Below are 14,024 nucleotides of genomic sequence, written 5' to 3'. Positions count from 1 at the left end.
TATTTTAAATTCCTGATCACATTTATTGTCTAGAATTGCATGTAGGTTAATGCTATACAGCAACGTGCTATATCTCCAAATTTAAAAAAAATGTCTTGTAAATATATATATTTTTTAATGACATTGGCTCCAACACACTTCAAGCACTCAAATATCAATTGTGTTTTCTTCATACTTTTCCTGCTTCTTAAAGCAGGTGTTTATCTTTGCTCAGTTCGATCTAGTTTTTAGTCTCTTCGTTTCTGGTCTGTGGAACATGAAAATAGGACTGTCATAGACAATTAATCAAACCCAATTTCACTAACATATCTTAAATTTAAAACGCACAGAATGTTGTGCGATTGAATGTAACCAATTTTCATAAATATAAACTGATACTTTATGTGGGAGAAAAGGAAAAAGATGAGATGATTGATCTGCAAGCACTGGTGCGATACATATCTCTCTCTCACACGTGTACACACACACACACACACACACACGTGCACACATCATCCATTTGTTGCTTCTGACGTGGTGGGGGCTCCCAAGTGAGTGGAGGCAATTACAGTGAGACAGCATCTCACACATACAACCCTCAATTATCCAGCTCACACACATCCAAGTATGCGCTGAAGCTTTGGGGCTCACACACACTCGCAGTTTGACTGTGTGTCACAGAATGCACATCCCTCCGCAGGCCTAATAAGGTCCACATGCACCTGGGACTGACTTGGCGATGACCTTGTTAAGGATCGAGTGTGGCTAGTCCTGGTAGAGTATTTGGTTGTGTGTATGTGTGTATACGCGTACATGTGTGTGATCCGTCATGATTCGGCGTGGTGCACATGCAATGATACATTTCCTTGAATTTATCTGTCAGAAGCAGCCAGAAGGTGTTTGAAAGCTTGTGGTGTCCTGCTGAATTGTATGTAATATTCCACACTTATGTACCTGTTGTACCACTGTTCACACTAGAGTGTATTTGCATACATATTTATTTTCTTACTCCAACATGTTTAGAGCATTAAATCAACATGTAATGTGACCAGTGACTTATAGGCTTTTCCCATAATTGCCTGAAGTTGTCAATTTAATGCCCATGAAATCAATACGTTAATATTTTATTTTTTTTCTTCCATTCGATTTAACACACTGAATCCTTCACATTAAGTCTGATTCGGGTTCTTTATTTAACACTGAGAAAACATGATGAATTCACAGAGAAAGAAGAAGTGAATAATGATGGCAAGAAAGTTGTCATTCTTTTATAGCCAATGCAAATCAAAGACTCAAGACATAGGGTAACAGCTTGTTCTGCTAAAAAATTCACAAACAGTAGAAGTTCCACTGCAGCAGCACTGTGTGTGTGTGGTGACTTTGCAGTACTGCGTCAGCTTGGAGCTCCAAGCCTTAAAACTACAACAGCAATCATGGGTTCTGGTGTGAAAGACAGAATTAGTGTTAATGTATACATTTTTAGAATTAAAACAAACTGGGAAAAATAAAAATCAAAGCAAAACAATATATATATATATATATATTATATATATATATATATATATATATATATATATATATATTGTTTTGCTTTGATTTTTATTTTTCCCCAGTTCTGGTCTGAATAGCATTTACAGGCTTTGCATACCCATTTTTAAATTAGTACATATTTTATAGAAATCAGCTAAACCGATTAGCCACTGTTTTTGTGTTTCAGCTCTGTGGTCGCTATGCAGCTCTCTATGGCTAAACAAGTGACTGAGCAAGCACTCAATTTCTTCACTTGAATGTCTATTAACAATCAAAACTATAATCAAATAAATTAATAAAAAATAGAAATAAAAAGTAACTTTGTTTAAATGTTGTATGCTTTTAAAGCCATAAAAGCCATAAGCCTCTAACTCTAAATATTGTCAGTACAGTTTTCTAGAATTCTGGTCCGGTCTGAAGGGTTTACAAAGACAAAGCTTTCAAATACTAAATAAGGAAACAAATAACAACATAACAAAAACTCAAGTATTCAAATTATTCGGGACAGCCCTAGTAGTGTTTTTGTGTTTTTTTTGTTGTTGTTGTTGTTGTTGTTGTTGGTGTTGGTGTGTGTGTGTGTGTGTGTGTGTGTTTGTTGTTGTTTTTTGTTTTTTGGCTGTGAAACACAAATTCTGTGTGATAGGGCCCTCTGGAAATGGAAGCTCCTGCATATCTGCATATTGTCGCGCTCGCGTCATCTCGATCATTTAGTGTAAAGTAGTAAAGATGGCGGTCTTGGGTCAGTCTTTTTCTCTTCTTGACGCTGCGACAAAATCAACCATGTTTAATATTATCGTAAGTTTTAAGTCTTGGCTCATGAAAATAGTGACGCGACAGGGGCGCGCGTGAGTGCTTGCGGGCGAGCGCATGCGCGCGGCGCGGTATAGATAGATAGAGAGAGAGAGAGAGAGAGAGAGAGAGAGAGAAAATATACGTGTGACTGGCTGAAATATCTGTAAAAACGCCGAATCTGCTCCACTTGAATATAATAATCATATTAACTTAAAAAAACTTTAAACTGGCTGTTTTAATATTTCAGGTTCACTGAGTGTAACAGTGATGTAAGGAAATGTGCAGATGACTTGAAGAATGGCATTACTGAAGAATCATCAATGTTTTTTCCTTTTTTATTTTTTGCTTTCTGTTACACTGTTTGTTTTTTATGGTTTAGTTCATAACACCCAATCAACAATGCTGAATCGCTGCATGTTGTATTGATGTGTAAATCTTTATATCAAATTTAAAAAAAGTAACTTCACATTTTACAGGTTAATTAAAAGATGTTGGGTGATGATCCGTCCGAGTACACAGTTCTACAGTGAACTGCTCTGAGCCCCGGATCTTTACATGCTCAGCCAGCATATCTTCCCATCTGTACCACTATAGAATGTAAGGAAATAGTGACTCTGCAAGATTCCTCGTCTTTGCAAAATCATAGTCTGTGACTAAAAACCATGACACTGTCTTTAGATGTGAGAGGGTGTCAGACTTTAGTCTTTCAAAAGTCTTCTAGTGTATGGTTAGCATTAGTTGTTGTTATAAAATTGTAACAGTGCAATTTTCTAAACCTTATAGAAACCTTATGTCATTAAGATGCATCTTAAATAGCATGCTGGTACATTAGCTTTACTATAGTACATTAGCCTGTACTTATGTTTATGTTTATTTGCATATGATTATGGTCTGCTCACATCATATCTAAAACCATGGTACAGTTTGCCATGTTGAAAATACGTTTTAGAGCAAACCTGTACCATGCAACTGTTTTCTAAAATTTACACTAAAAAAAATCTTTGCAAAAATGAATATTAATAATCCTCATTTATTGAGTTTTCTTAAATCAGTGAAAGAAACAAACATCATTTTGGTTTGTACAGTGACTGAGACAAGCTATTTAAATTAAACTTGAATGTTTTATTATTACCTATCTACATATAAGACCACTGCAACAACAGACAATAGTTTCTAATTTACTGTATATGATGTAGCTTTATTATGATGAAACTGAAGTATTTAAAAAAAAAAAGATTTTGGGTGACACATACTCCCGTTACTTTGTAGCTACAGAGTCCAGATTTTGGAATCTGTTTCAGGAGGGAAAAAGATGGATTGGCATCTCTAGCTTGAAAGCCATATCTGTTTGTGTGAGCACCACAGGGATGTTCACGAGCGCAGACTCTTTAGCCAGAGGACTGTGGGAACAAGTGAGGCTCTGGGTCTCGATTTGGTGCAGGAGAGTTGACAGCTGGGGGCATGGGCAGGCGAGGAGGGCAGAGGTTAACACAATAAGTGTTCCATCACATAACAATAAGAGCTGACAGCTCTGCTCGTATTCATCCCTTCTGTTATCTGTTTGAGCATCAGGCATGCAGTAACAAATGGCATTTAAAATACAATGATACAGAAAAATACAATTACTTAAAAATATTGAGGAATGTGTTACCTCTTGGTATATCTCCTATGGTGTCTAATTAAGGTTGCAATGATACCAGAATTTTGACTTCAATACCAAGTGTAATATCACAAACCCAATACCTAAATGATACAAGGCAAAATATTTTAAAACACTGTAACTGTCTGAACACTCACTGTTCATTGAATTGAATCGAAAATTTTTATTGCCACAGCTTAATTTTGGGAGTTCAAATGTAATATTAAGTAATTTAGATAAGTATAGTACTGTCCTCAAAGAGAGTAAGTTCGTTTTGAATCACTGCAACAGGATAAAAAGCAGAGAATGCGCATTAGATTTTTAGATTAGACATTAGATTAGTTTTGATGTTTTTATCTAGTTAGAAATATCACAAAAGTCAAAAGTTTATGTGGGTTTTTTTCTTGTGTGAATGAGAGTTGTTGTCATGTACCCAGTTTGCAATACAACTATCACAGGCTTTAGGCACAAAATGCCACATGTTATTTATTAAACTACATAGAATCAACTTATTTTAATAAAGTACAAAATTAAAAGTTAGTTCTAAATTAAATCAAAGTTTGTTTTTTTTTTATAAGAAAAACATGATTGGGTGTGCTGTCACAGGTGATGGTGTATCCTAATAACATCCTTTCTGAGCGCACTCAGATTAACCTGGACATATCTAGTCTACATGTTTAAGCTACTCTCGCTCTCTAACAGTGCAGTTTGAGGCCTGTGTCCTGCCCTCTCTGCTGCCTCTATCGAAATGTATGGTCTTGACATTTCCAGCACGCTAGCCGCTAACCCTTTGGGTTCCACACACTGTTATTAGTGTTGTCCAAATCACAGTGCTGTCCTCCAGCGGTGTCCAACCTGTGCCGCCATATATGAGCTCTGGGGTGTGCTGGCAACACTGTTGTAGAGAAATAGACTCACAACCAGCTGATATTAGATTACCATACACACTCACACAGACACACTCACTCACAACTGACATTTAACTTCAAATACCACGCCATGCTACCCCTCCACTCTTATTAGCCTCTCTGTCTGTGCAAAGAAGAGAGTAATTAGAGAGGGACGGAGCTGACTCGTTTTCCGGACACTTTTTTTTTTTATTGCTTTTCATTTGTCTCCTTTCACTGCCAGAGACAGATGTAGTGACATATGGAGAAGATGGGTGACACTCAGCTTTGGCTGAAGGTGGTGTTTTAAATACTGAAGAAATGACATCATGCTGTGCAAGGAGGGTGAAGATATCTTTTTGTGCCATTGAATCATCTTAACAGATCCTCTAAAACTGAACTCGGATTAGACGAAATGCTACATAACCTGCTACGTAATTTATGTAGATGTCACCAACATAAACTAGTGCAATCAATCACAGAAAAGGAGTTAATTACTAAATGTTAGAGGCTAAAATGCAACTGACAAAAAAGTAGGTTATTTCCTCATAAATATACTTGAGTAGAAGTAAAAGTATTATAATTTGAAACTATCCAGGGGAGTAAAAATCCATAAAAATTTTACCTGAGGATCTCTCGAGTGGCAAGTGTTATGTGGCCAAAAGTCCTAGAGAACATAATTGGCCTTGCTCTCCTTGAATGGGTAGGAGGCCTGCTCATCCCATCAACCATCATGTCTGTTAGCTGATGTAATAGAAGCGTTCTCCTCCAAGCATGTTCAGCTGTCCAACGATGTTGCAAAAGTGGCATTAGGACGCGGTGGCTGGCTTTTGTGTGTCTTAGAAAGAAGTGCTGGCCTTTACTCTCCTAGCTTGGTAGTATGATGTGATTGGGAAATACGTTTGGAACTAGCAAAAATTAAATTGGGGGAAAACTGTTTTGTAACTGAGTAAATGTAACTAGTTACTACCCACCTGTGTTAACAAATCACAATATATTTTACTGTATGCACTGAGCTTCCTAACCAATGACAATTCTAAACAATTGTTTCAATGAATTAGGATAATCGTGTAATCTAAAAAAAAGTAAACTATATTGGTCAAAATAATGCAGGCCAATCTTTAACCATGTCACATTATTGATTCCCTAGTGTGTCAGTGTGAATCGGATGTCTTTAAAAATTTGCCAACAAATTGCCATTTACCATGATGTATTTTCTAGTGACATTTTCTATCAGGGTGAGTTTGTGCTGAGAGTTTTTGCTTGATGGTAGTCGGGGGTAGTGGGAGTAGGAGGTAAAACATGATATTATGGGTTAACATTATTTTTCCCACTACTGATGTAGCCAATAATCAAAAGTGAGCAAAAGTCTTTACATTTTGAATAAAATCCAAGAAACAATTTTGCTTTAAAATAATATGTTATGAATCATGAATAAGAGGGGACATGAACCTGCAAGGTAAAACGGTGGGTTTTGATTTCAAGTTGGCTTTAAAATATTGCAATGCATGTAGCAACTGCAGTACAAATGCATTAGTAGAATTTTGCCCATATCATACAGCCCTACTACCCACATCAAAATCTCATGTAGAAAAACTGCTCATCACAGTTTTTTCTGTCTCCCCACAAAATACTATTTGTACTATACACATGTTCTTTGGATTACATATAAAAAGATGAATTATACATGCACACAGTATACAAATTTGAAAAATGCTAACAGCACCACTGGATGGAACAAACCTAAATATGACATATTTCTGCAAATTTTAATGCAACATTATTATTCGTTTTGCTGAACTTAACATATTGGAAAAAATAAAAGATAAAATGAGGCATGTGCATGAGTTCAGGCACCATTTCAGTCAGTGCTTAGTAATACATTACTTAATGTTTCTTGTATTCAGCTAAAAGTCTTTCTATTCCTTATTTAGGAATCACTTTTTGGAATCTCTCACTGTGGAATATTAGCCTAGGGGATTTGTTGATCTTTAGTAGAGTTCTTTTGCCCCCTATCCCCACAACATTTCCTGTGCCATTGGCTGCAACGCAACCACAAAACATAACAGACACAGTCTCATAGCTGCAACGCAACCACAAAACATAACAGACACAGTCTCATACTTAACAGTTGGCATGGTCTTCTTTTCGTTAAATGCTTCTTCTATTTTTTCTCTAAACTTTTTTTTTTCCATCAGAGCACTTAATTCCAAAACACCTCTAATTTATGTAAGTGTTGTAATACATACTTCAGACATAGACCTTTGTGATAAGACCTTGGTTTAGGTTATTTTCTGATGACCCTTCCATGAAGATGATGGCCAGTGCATCACTATTCCTATGCCAGCCAAATCTTCCTGTAGATCCTTGGCACTGATGTGGGTGTTTAGCTGTGTATACCTGATCAGTCTATGAGCAGATTCTTCTTGATCTTCCAGATCTCTTCTTGACTTCATCAGTTCTCCTGGACCATTTCTTAATGACATTTCAGACCATGAAAATTCACTGCCAATTATCTTTATTTTTAGATCCTCAGTCAGCTGCTTAGATGGGCTCTAGTGTATCAACTTTAACTGTGCTCAAACTTTTGCACATGCTACTTTTTCCCATTATGTTAAATTTAGCAAATAAATGGAAACTGTGAATTAAAATTTATTGAAATATGTCATATATCGCTTGTTCCTTGCAGAAAATCAACAAAATATTTCATTTAAACAGGGATGCCCTAACATTTACATACAACTATAAATGTACACTGTTATGTGCATTGAATTTACAGTTAGTGTTAGGTATTAACTGAACTGGTTTAATTGATTAGATGACTCCACTACACTGGCTGAGCATTTTGGTTCAGACTTCTAATTTAGCTTTTCTTTTGACTTTTGCTTTTATTGTCAGAAGTCTTAAGCAGAATAAAAATCAATCGGATAGACACAGTATATCTGAGAATTGTGGTACTAAGACACTGGACAATTCTTAAATATCCACTATTTTTCTTGTGTGTTTTGATCAATGTCTTATTGTATAGTGATGCACTTTCCTATGCGTTTTTAATTTTGTAGTAAATAGGCATATAAGGTACCTGTACTTTATCTGTAAAAAGAAGTAGAGGTTTGCTGCATGACCAAGAATGACACTTCTGCCATACTTCACAGACAAGGTAGTGGGCTACGCCTGAAATCTTCAGCAGTGTTTCCATTTCTACATGTTTTAGCCTACCTATTACTTTAGTTGTGAGTTATCATTAACTATGTTTACCTGCAGAAAATAGCTTGACTAAACTCATTAGTGTAGTTAGCCTAAGAAACTGGACCAAACCAAGATGTTTACTTTAGTTGTATAGAAGACGTGTTTTAGTTACAACCCCATTTCCAAAAAAATTTGTGACATTGTGCAAAATGTAAATAAAAACAAAATTCAATGATGTGCAAATCATTTAAACCCTATATTTAATCGAAAATACCACAAAGACAACAAATCAAATATTATTTTATTGCTTTTCATTTGTCTCCTTTCACTGCCAGAGTCAGTGTAGTGACTTATATGGAGAGGATGGGTGACACTCAGCTTTGGTGGAATGTGGTGTTTTAAATACTGAAGAAATGAGATCATGCTGTGCAAGGAGGGTGAAGATATGTAAATAAAAACAAAATACAATGAGGTGCAAATCATTTAAACCCTATATTTCATTAAAAATACTACAAAGACAAAGAGGTTTTTGAAAAATATATGCCCATTTTGAATTTGATGCCAACAGCAGGTTCCAAAAAAGTTGAGACAGGGGCAACAAAAGGCTGGTAAAGTTGTGCAATGCTAAAAAAAAAAGTAACATGATTGGGAACGTAAAAAATAATAAAGCAGACCTACAAACAATAAAATTTCTCAGTTTCAACATTTGATATGTTGTCTTTGTACTATTTTCAAAGAAATATAGAGTTTAAATGATTTGCACATCATTGCATTTTGTTTTTATTTACATTTTGCACAGCGTCCCAACTTTTTTGGAAATGGGGTTGTAGAAATGTCTTAGTTAGACTAGCAGTAATATAAATGTTGTTAACATCTTATTAGTCCGTAACACATGGATCAGAAGTCTGCTGACTGTTTCAATACTTTTTGCTCCTTGTTGTAATCAGGCCTTGTTTCGGTGCTGATGAGAACATTACTTGTTGAATATTGTATTGCTTGTTGTGGCCTTCGCAAAAAGTCTTTTGTGGACAGTAAATTGTACCCGTGCTCTGTAGAATGCTGGTTATTTCAAAGGCAAATATTTCAAGGTTTTTCACATCTATGGCCTTTTTTTATAATTCACTGCATTGACTATACTAAGCCAACTGGCTCATCGCAACTTGCAAAGACCAGAGCGGTCTAAAGCCAAAAGTGCTTTTTTGTGACACATTATAAAACCTTATTTCAGCTATACTTGAGCACACCAAAAACACAAGGTCAGGACATGAAAAAGTTCTGTAATTCCAAACTAAAAACAGAATCCCTTAGTTCAATCAAATTAATCAGATGAGCCTGAGTACACAGCTCAAAAGTAACAAGTTTGATATTGCCTTCCATGCTACAGCCAATAAAACATGAAACTTCAACAGCATCCTTTCAAATATTTTATATAAGCATTTTATGTTCCATTAGAACACAGTGAACATATGACAATGTAGATGGTGCACACCTCATAAAGCAGTGTATATGTGTACATGCTGACCATTAATAGGTGCAGAAGCCGTATTAGTTAAGTGTCCGCTATAGCACTGCAATTAGTGTCTGTTCCACTGGATGTCTTTTTATATCTTTCTCCACAGCCTTCCTTGCTATGCTGCCTTTATTTGCAGCGGCCCGCTTCTTCACACAGTTAGAACGATGAGGGAATTGGCCATTAAGTGGTAAATGTCTATTCGAAGTACACCACAGTTAAAATGTCAAGTGTTTCCTGCCCTGTGGTCTCCCCAAATAGATCATAAAGAGCTGTTAAGAATCTACACATATTGGCATTCACCCATAACACATACTGCAGGCTCTCGTGCCCTTACTACCTAAGGGCCTATTCATTTAAAATCTCATTGGACTTCTCAATGAAAGTGATCATTTGCGCAGCGAGCTTAATGAGCTGCTTGAAAGCAATGTGTTACACCCCAAGGATCCATACGTTGACAGGCAGGTTTCAGTTAGCTTTTATTGTATATGGTGTATCTTTTAATAGGAAATCAGCTGCTGCTGCTGCTGCCGCTGCTGTGAGGAGCAGCAACAGCACACCGTTGCATCTTAATAAAAAAAGACCTGGCTCCAGGATGTGGGTTTCCACGGCAACAGGCACCTGAGTAACCGCGGAGACGAGCTTCAAGGTAAGGTTAGAAAATGACATCTCTGCATCCCGACGTGTCCGCATTGATCCTGTGTCATACCCAATTACAGCACACGCTGTCATACAGGCACATTCTATTCAGGCTGAAAGCCTCTCTCAAACGACTACGCTCCGCCGCGCACTCCCACTCACACGTATACAAGTGCGGATCATAAATAGCGTTCCCTTCACCTTTCCATCACCCATCCGCCTGTGCATCTCCCTGCACGGATCCCTGCAATTACGCCGCTGCAATTGAAAGATGAGCACGCGTGCTACTTTTATGATTAATGAAGGAGTGGAGATGGCAATGATTGACAGGACTTAATTGGAGTTGATATTGAGCAGTCTCTCATTATGTATCATTATGTATCTTCTTAAGTCCTTGGTGTACTACAAAGGAATCAATATGTCTTCAGATATGATCTGTTTAGTTCACCAGTTTTGAAGTTTTGTTTTTTAATCTTATATGTTTGGCTCAGTTAATCTTAATGATCCTCATTAAAAAAGTCAAATGCAGAATTCCTGTCAGTGAGTAAAATTAGGAAAATATATCTTAAGCACTTGTGCTCTCTTTCTCTCTCTATTTCTCTCTCCATCTTCACCTTCCCCTGAGGAGTGTCAAATCAATTTCTCATGCGCATTTGAGATATTATAGCTAACTTATCAAGAAAATTGTGGTTTGGCTTTTGGAACGCATGTCCCCAGGATTAATTTGTTTGACTGCAACTGCTCATCTTCCTCAACCATCCCCAATCTCAAACCAGGTAACCATGTCATCCCTTGAGAAACGATCGTAAGTTCCTTTGAGAAATGTGTATAACTTTTCTATACACTCTGTTGTGAATTTCTCATGGCCAAGTTCCTCTGCTCCTCAGTTTCTTTGAGCTGCCTGAACCAATTTCCACACTTCTCCTTTCCTCCAAGAGTCTGCTTTACTGTGGAACTGTGGCCAAACAATGGAGCCTAATTAAAGTGTGCTGCTGCCTGACAGGCCCCATTCTCCTTCAGCGTGTCTTGCTTCAACCGGGCCATGCCCAGCTAATTTAATCCATGCCTAAGCCATTCTGGCTAATGCCAAGTGGAACCATGTAGAGGCCTAATGGAATCAGATCCTGGGTGGTAAAAACCTAGCAGAAGTCTGTGTTATTTCCTTTAAAAAGGTGTCGTAGCATAGAATAATTTTGCTCATTTTTATAGTCTACCTCTGATTTACAAGTGCACAGTGGATGGCCATGAATTATACAGGAGAAACATTTTACATGGCTTTACTTGCACTCATACAGTGCAGAACTTCACATTCAAAGCCATTTAAATGGCAACTTTAGGCTGAAAATGACAAAGCTCCTCTACTTTATTGTCCACATAATTGACTTCAGTTAAAAACTCATTGGTGTAGTGAGACAGAAAATTAGCCTTAGCTTGTTTCTCTAGTCACGTCTCTTTAGGTTGATCCTGAAGAAACAACACTGTTCAATAGACAAAACTAACATTAAAATACTGAGGTATAGAACCACATTCCTATTGTTGTGAACAGTTATTATTTATTAACTTGTCATTTTGTACTTTTTATGTCGAGGAACATATTGTGATTATATTACTCAGAGAAGAAGAATCTTCACGAATTTTTTCTTTCTGAAAAAGATATTTGTGTTTAATTACTGCTGAGATCTTTTCTGCGTAATCATTCCTCTTTTTATTGTAAACTCACCTCCAGAGTTTGTGTTTTACCAGCTCCATTTTGGTCTCATCTGATGATTTAGCCTAGTTATAGTCAGAGTTCTAATGATCATTAGCAAAGTGTACATGTTATATTTGCTATTTGATGTAATAATTAAAGGTATTGATGTAGAGCAGTGGTCACCAACCCTGATCTTGCAGATATACTGTACCTTCTTCTATTTTATTGGTGGTGTACTATTTTTGACATACAATTTAGTGTGGTAGTATGTTTTTTTGGATGCAGCATAGATTTCCAGGAGGAGGGTTGGTGACCACTTATGTAGAAGCTTGTTGGCATTTTGGTGGTATTTTGTTATAGGTTTGTAGACTAGACTCCAAAATATATCTGTATTTGGGAACTGGGGAATGGGAATTTTAAAACACCTGGTGGGTGCAGGGGCAAATTACATATTTTTCATGTTCTTTTCCAGGAAAATTCATTATTTGTAGTTCATTAAAACTCAGAGTTATCATCCTAATAGCTGAGATGCGTAATTTCTTGCATGAATCTGATTTCATAACGATTTATAACAACAATGATTTATGAAGGTCAGCATCTCCCTATATTGGTAGAGAAATAGTCTGTCATGCATGACAGCTCATATTTATACCTCAGGAAATAGGAAGTCAGGACTGACCACTTAGAGTTCCAAAGATGAGTTGAGGAAATTGAAATAAAAATGAGAAAACAGTTTAGTTTTTAAATATAAACAGGAAAATAATTTCTAATAATTTCCAATACTTTTTTAACAACAATACTTTGAGGTAAGCTGGAATTACTTTATATTTTGAATGGAATATCATGTTGATAAACAACAACATATTTGATGTGCTTTTGTTCATCTTTTTGCTAGTAATTCCAGATGGTGGTGTATTTTTTCAGGAAAAACCCACATTCTGTCCTCACTGCTGTCAGTGATTTTATATCTTTAGAGTCGGGCATTTTGTTGTGACAACTGACACAATCTCCCCACCTCTTTTCTTGTAACAAATATTGAGCTAATGCCCTTCCACTGATGTTTTGGTGATACAGTTTCCTTATGATTTCTTAATAAAACAAAGTTCTAAGGCAACTCATTCTTGTTAAATGGAGTAGAATAATTGTTGTGGCCTGACATGTCTCGCTAAGCTGTAAGCCAGTCAATATGTGAATGAATTAAAGATGGCTCTTTGCTACACAGCTGCAATTTGAATGGTTATTTACTAGGATTTGCTTGGGACACACACACACACACACACACACAAAAGCCAAAAAAAGAGGTTTGCAAATGCTCAAATTTATTCTGAATGAATGTAAATATGGCTGGACAGATATAAGCACATGTATTATACTTGCATTTTTATCTCTTAACACAGAGGTGAAATGTTTTCATTATAAAAACACTGAAAACATAAAATGCACTCATTCTGTTATTGCATTTGCAGGTTTACAAAACTTTCACATAATGTAATAAAGGTTCTATACTAATTTCAGAGTTTGTCATAGAACCTTACACTTATTTAAACTATTTAAAATGTTCACATTCACACATTCTATTTACAAAAATTATTCTCTAAAAGCACTGTCCATTTAAAGATTTAAAGATTCCAAATGGTTCTTCTATGGCATCATTCAAACAACACTTTTTCCTTTTCTGGAACCTATATTTCTAGTCTCTCTCTCTCTCTCTCTCTCTCTCTCTCTCTCTCTCTCTCTCTCTATCTATCTATCTATCTATCTCTATCTAGACATTCTCTCATTTTCTTCTATTGTGACTGTAAAGATTGTAAACCTTATATTTACACTTGGTGACACCCGTAATGTGATAAAGTACAAACACCCAGCATGGTGTTACACACACACTCACACACTCTGCATGCAGTACACAGCATGCACAAATATCTGAACACACACACACACACACACACACACACGCACGCACACACACACACACACACACACACACACACACACACAGACAGAGCATGCTGTGAAACAGTGCACTCCCATTAAGATTGCCCTTAGCAGCATTCCCCCACACTGCGGAGCTCTCAGCACCCCTCTCTTCACATCCTCGCATGGCAGTAGAGCTCCTAAAACATTGTGGTGCCACTGAGCAAGCCACTAATATTTGAAAATGATGATGAA

The 14,024-nt window shown here is 36.7% G+C and overlaps 1 protein-coding gene across 1 annotated transcript in view; it reads left to right on the top strand.

Moving 5' to 3' along the window:
* chchd6a (coiled-coil-helix-coiled-coil-helix domain containing 6a) overlaps nucleotides 1-14,024 on the top strand; it is a 121,505-nt gene that overhangs the window by 95,652 nt on the left and 11,829 nt on the right. The gene's annotated exons all lie outside the window — the stretch shown is intronic.

This window comes from Colossoma macropomum, unplaced genomic scaffold, assembly GCF_904425465.1.
Source record: "Colossoma macropomum unplaced genomic scaffold, Colossoma_macropomum, whole genome shotgun sequence".
Classification (NCBI taxonomy): Eukaryota; Metazoa; Chordata; class Actinopteri; order Characiformes; family Serrasalmidae; genus Colossoma; species Colossoma macropomum.
This window is presented reverse-complemented; position numbering and strand designations above follow the sequence as displayed.